Below are 5,947 nucleotides of genomic sequence, written 5' to 3'. Positions count from 1 at the left end.
AAACATTAAAAAAATCAAATTTTGCGTTTAATTGAGCCAACTAAATTATATCAAGAGACACGGTAGTGTCTCGCGCCAAGTACACGCGGAGCGAGACCGACCGTGACTCTTTTACGCGACGCGACGATTTGCGAGTACTCGAGATGTTGAGATCTCGATAACGAGTGAACGGATCAAGTTCTAAGTAGGCTTGATCGATAGCTTGGGGTCGAATTAGAGGGGGGTTTCTCTTATAATATTTCCGCTACGTGCCCTACGAGCGGAGATATTGCGACGCAAAGTCCAAATGAGAAAATTTATTTTTAAGATACGTCGTCGTCTACGTCGACCGTCTCTCATGCCATGCCATCATTTCATTGGCTGGAGTCGCGTCACTTTTACTTTTTCGACACCAGGGCGGTGCTAGTATCGCCAGTTTCGATATGCACATATGTATACGTGTGTGTACTGCGCGCAGTGCAGATAGTGCGCTCAGCGCGCTGTCACACAGTCAGTTAACCTATAACACGGTAGTGTCCCACGTCAAATACGCGCGGAGCGAGACCGATCGTGACTCTTTACGCGACGCGACGTTAATATTTTTTCTGATTCAAGGTAATTGTTTTATTTACATGTATATATCCTATTATTATACGACGCGAAGCGAAACCGTACCGTGACTCTTTTACGCGACTAAGTGCATGTGACAGGAATTATAATAGTTTACGTTTACGTGAGTATTTACTTCTGTAGTAACTTATACGAACGATATCTCATCGTAGTTACTATAAAATCTCCCGTTTATGCGGAGGAATTATCGTATCGTTCTTCGTAAGTTACTACAGAATTAAGTAACGTTCGCGTAAACGTAGTATAGGTTAGATTACCGATTTCTTACAAAATTTTACATAAAACGCGAGATTCACTTATGGGAGCTTTCCAGCAAGCGACACAAGTCGACACAGGTATCGTTTTGTCTTTGTTACTCATTGCCAAAAAAAAAAGATAGAACGACGTTTGTGTCGGCTTGTGTCACTTGCTGGAAAGCTCCCTATGTATGCAAGTTTAACGTCTATTGAGTTAATATGAAATAATTTTCCTAAATGTAATAAAAATAACACGATGTTATATATATGCGGTTTGCCGTGAATATATATATATATATATATATATATATATATATATATGTGTGATTTCTGCCCAGTGCTTTGAATGTTATGTGATTTTCCCCCAGTGCTCTGAATGTCATCTAGTCATACATATCATGCTTTGATACAAGGAACGTGAAAAAGAGCAGGAAAAGAAAAGAACAAACAGAAGAGACAGATTCAAGCTTTGTCTTTTAATCTGGACGAAGACAATGCCGAAAAATCCCCACAGTCAGAAAATGAGCAATCTGATGGCCTCGCGATTAAGAAGATTAAGAAAAATCCAGATGTAGATACAAGTTTCTTGCCAGATAGGGAAAGGGAGGAGGAGGAAAATAAACTTAAGGAAGAATTGAGGCAAGAATGGGCTAGAAAGCAGAACGCGTTGAAGGAAGAAGAAATTGAGATCACATTCAGTTATTGGGATGGATCTGGCTATCGTTGGAGTGTTATAATGAAGAAAGGTGAATGTCTCAGTAATTTAGAGAATTTTTAAGTTATTAAAATACTCCAGTGTCACTTTTGGAGTAACATTGGCGTGATATATAATAATGTTCTACTGCATAAATTAAATTTTCACATACAGGTAATTCTATCTATCAGCTTCTTCAGAGATGTTTAGAAGTTCTGAAGCGTGAATTCAGCGAGCTTAAAACAGTAATGGCAGATCAGTTAATGTACGTCAAGAAGGATCTTTCTTATATTACCGCACCATTATACGTTTTACGATTTTATTGTAACTAAGGTAAAGATACTAAATGATAAAACTTATGAAGCAATATCACAATGTTGGCATGTTATTTTAATGTATGTAATATTGCAATTAGGCACGAGGAAAAAGCGAACCTCTGTTCACATTTGACGTTCACGATGATATTCGTGTTATGCACGATGCTTCTGTCGAAACCGAGGAATCACATGCCGGAAAAATTTTACTTAAATATTTATCATTAAAAGAATACTTTGTATAATTCTCTTTTATGTTATTTCTCATTAGATCATGGTACGAGAGGAACAAACACATTTTTCCAGCGAGTAGATGGGAACCTTTTGATCCAACGAAGTTTTGACAAGTATACAGTGTCGGATAAAAATAGGAAGAAAGATAAAATCTGATAAACTTAGATTCAACGAATTGTCCAATTTCGTTTAAAGGATTCAGATTCATTTAAAATTTCGAGGTCTAGCAGCGCCAAGTTTTTTTACAAGAAAAATTTATTTATTTTAATAAAATATTTTTATTTTGTACTGTTACCTCTGTAATTCTTTGTGATTAAATCTTTTATTCTATTGAAAAATACATATATAAACTTTGTATTTAAATACCTTGTATTCCCTCGTTGGATTAAATATTTTAATAAAATATTTTTATTTTGTACTGTTCCTCTGTAATTCTTTGTGACCACTAAAAAATACACATGTAAACTTTGTATTTAAATATCTTGTATTCCCTTGTTAAATTTAAATAAAATTTTTTAATCTTATAAAATTGTTATCATACATTCTTTTTCTAATTGACACCATGTAAAGATTTTTCAAAGTAGTGCAACAATTATTTTTTGAGGCAATATATATGTTCTCTCTGTAATTGACGCTGTAATTTAAAGAGATATCATTTCTTTTTTGTAATTGTAATAGATCACTTGAAGCGCGACTCTTCTTTGATAAGGTATAGTACTTACTAGGTGCGCAACTAAGTTTCCGGGTTTTTTTGATCAATAAAAAATGGAAAATTTCAAGAGAAATACAAAAAATGGTTTATTCAAAGTATCGTCCCTCGCTAGCTATACATTTTCGCCATCTCTCTGGCAATACATGAATACCGCGACAATAAAACGACGCGTCTTTGGACCGAAACCATTCATCCAACCAATTTTGCACTTCTTCGAAATTGGTCAAGTGTAGCCCAGCCAAGCCATGCGCCATCGACCGGAACAAGTGATAATCGGAAGGCGCCAGGTCTGGCAAATACGGCGGGTGCGGTAGCAGATCCCATTTCAGCGTTTTGATGGTGTCCTGGACGATGGAACTGCGATGGCACGGAGCGTTGTCGTGCTGCAATATCACTCGTTCGTGTCTCGTGTCCCATTCTGGCCGTTTTTCGAGCAATGTATGGTTTAAATTGATCAGTTGTTGTCGGTAGCGATGCCCATTGACAGTTTCGCCCGGTTTCAGCAGCTCATAGTACACGATTCCTTTCTGGTCCCACCAAAGCGCTCCTTGTCCTCAGTGTCGAAATCGCCACTTCTGAAGCGTTTAAACCAATCTTCACAGGTAGTTTTCGATGGTGCATGTTCGCCGTAAGCCTCCTCAAGCAAACGACGTGCTTCAGCTGCATTTTTTTTCAAGTTAAAGCAGAAAAGCAAAGCTTCCCGCAAATGCTGTTTATTTGGCACAAAACTCGACATCTCCGTTGTTAGAAAAAATATTTTTGCGTTGCGATATGTGTTTATATAACGACTGGTTATTGTTAACAGATGTCCAAGCTATAACTTCAGACAACTTCAGACATGTAAGTCGAGTCAGAGAGAAACCTGAGAGAGGCCATCCCGGCCTTTTTCGTGTGTTGCATTTTCCGACGCGCCGCCTGAGAAAGTGCAACTCAACTACGTCGTTTCGCTCGGTAACCGCATATGGTTTGCGTCCGTGCTAATGGTTCGTGTCCGAACTAGCCAGCTGGAGGGGATCTGCTGGCCGCGGCGGCCGCGCTCGGCCGGCCCTGCGCTCGGCAAGCTTCGAGCGAGGAGAGAAGGACAGATATACGATCTGCTGTCTCCTTCTCTCTTGAGCTGTGACGTCGCCGGCGTTGCCGCTAGCACGCGCCGGCTATACCACGATGCCACGCATTTCGGGTATCGCGTACGGTGTCTCGCCGAGTGCCAAGTCTCGAGTTGGCAAATCGACGATGCACTACGTTACATTTATAAATATTTATTTAATTATATTTACAATTTTTATATTTATACCTTTTAAATATATGTATATATGTATGTATATATAGATATATAATTTATATATATAAAAATTGTAAATAAAATGAAATAAATATTTATTAACATAAAAATTAAAATTTGTTAACGTAATATATAGAAATCCTGATTTTTAGATTACTATTTTCATTAATTCAGGAAGGAAAAGATTTTTAGTAGTCAGAGGAACAGCTACGCATAAATAAAATATATTATATATTAATTGTTATTTTATTTAAAAGTAAATAAAAAAAAGTATATGTATTATATAAAAGTTATTTTATTTGGGATAATAGTAAATGTTAATTCCCGAGATTTTTTTTTCTTCTCCAGCTCTGCCTCTGCCTCTTCCTCTTCCTCTACCTCTGCCTCTTCCTCGACCTCTACCTCTCCCTCGCATCGCGGTGTAAACGGCCCGCACCAACGAGCTCAACGTTTCAGGCTGTAACAAAAAGTAAACATTTTAAGTAAAATGCCATATTTTCGTGTACCTATATATACGTAAATAAAGGGCATAGGGGGATAAGCATGGTGAAATTGCCCCGGGCGAATATTTAATTGCCACTTCGAGGATATGTAGGTATTGATAAAAGACAATGACCCTCAAAAAATCAGACGTCTAACTCAACGGGTTTTCGAGTAAAAAAATACTTAAAAATAAAAAAAAAATTTTCTCGGGAACGGCTTGATCGATTTTGATAAAATTTTAATATGTTATAGGGACATATAAAGACTTTCTTGAGACAGAATAACAACCGTATAGAGTTTCATTATCCAGTAAAATAATTGTTTTTTTTCCAAAAATCATTTTTTTAAGGATGATATGATTTGAGCAAAATTATAAAATTATTTTTTTTAGAAGCTTTATAGGGGAGACCGGGGCTAAACAGTCCGTTTTTTTACGGTGCCGATTTTTAACAACAAAATAAATAATTGTAGTTAAATGTGGTGTACCACTGTAAAGAGTGAACCTTTAGCTACAAAATTTATATAGGAAATTTTTGTCTACGTCGCTTTGTTTAACCGGTATAGAGCAAAAACGACAACGGTGGAAAAATTGAAATCTCAAAAATGCCGGGGTATAACAGTCTGCACTGCATTTTCAATACATATACGTACATCTAATTCTAAAAAATAATAGGATACATGCAATAATTGTTTTTTAAGAGAAAAATATAAAAATTTATTTAAAATTTTTATGCAAAACATTATTAAAAAATAGTTACGAGGGTTCCTCTTTCCGCAGAAGTCACTCGCCCGACTTGTTTCACTCCTCGACGTCCGATGACTCTATTCGGTGTCTGAACGGTTGTAATTCCCGTCTCATCCATATTCCATATGCAGTGAGACCGAAAATGCCTTGGAAATGCACCCGGACTGCTTACTGACCGATTAGCCCCAAACACAAGTTTCAGGTTTGATCGCCCACGAAATATTAGACATCAACGATAATGAAAAAACTACACTGGATTCGTATTCAGCATGCATTACTCTTTATAATCACGTACCTCGAGATTTGGAGAGCAAATATTATTGCAGATATTACAAAATTTCCACGCGCAGAAAATGTAACTTTCACCTTTCGAAAATACGTTTGCCCTCGTAAAAATCATAACACGGCAGGTAACCTGCCGAAACTCCGTTGGTCACATGGGTACTATAAGCAGCGTTTACAATGTTAATAGCAAGTTCGCACAATATACAGGTTCCGAGATATTTGATTAGACGTATTTACCCCGTAGACGTTTTAGCCCCGGTCTCCCCTACTCTCTTATATAAAATATATTTTTTTCGATTGATTCGAAATGGTGCGCCGTACTGAAAAAAAAATAAAATCTATTTTATACCATG

General features: G+C 37.1%; 1 long non-coding RNA gene across 2 annotated transcripts; it reads left to right on the top strand.

The window, feature by feature from the left end:
* The first annotated feature begins 470 nt into the window (after positions 1-470).
* On the top strand, positions 471-2,051 carry LOC139785621 (uncharacterized). Of its 2 annotated transcripts, XR_011722012.1 has the most exons (4): positions 471-594; positions 1,214-1,591; positions 1,714-1,872; positions 1,955-2,051. It is a non-coding gene; the product is annotated as an uncharacterized lncRNA (long non-coding RNA). The 2 variants fall into 2 exon arrangements; XR_011722011.1 differs by having other exon boundaries at positions 1,714-2,046.
* Positions 2,052-5,947: the final 3,896 nt, after the last annotated feature.

This window comes from Temnothorax nylanderi, unplaced genomic scaffold (genome assembly GCF_030848795.1).
Source record: "Temnothorax nylanderi isolate EJ_2023f unplaced genomic scaffold, tnyl_v1.0 TNYL_tig0846_pilon, whole genome shotgun sequence".
In the NCBI taxonomy this organism is placed as follows: Eukaryota; Metazoa; Arthropoda; class Insecta; order Hymenoptera; family Formicidae; genus Temnothorax; species Temnothorax nylanderi.
Note: the sequence above shows the minus strand (reverse complement) of the source record. Positions and strands in the feature narration are given on the sequence as shown.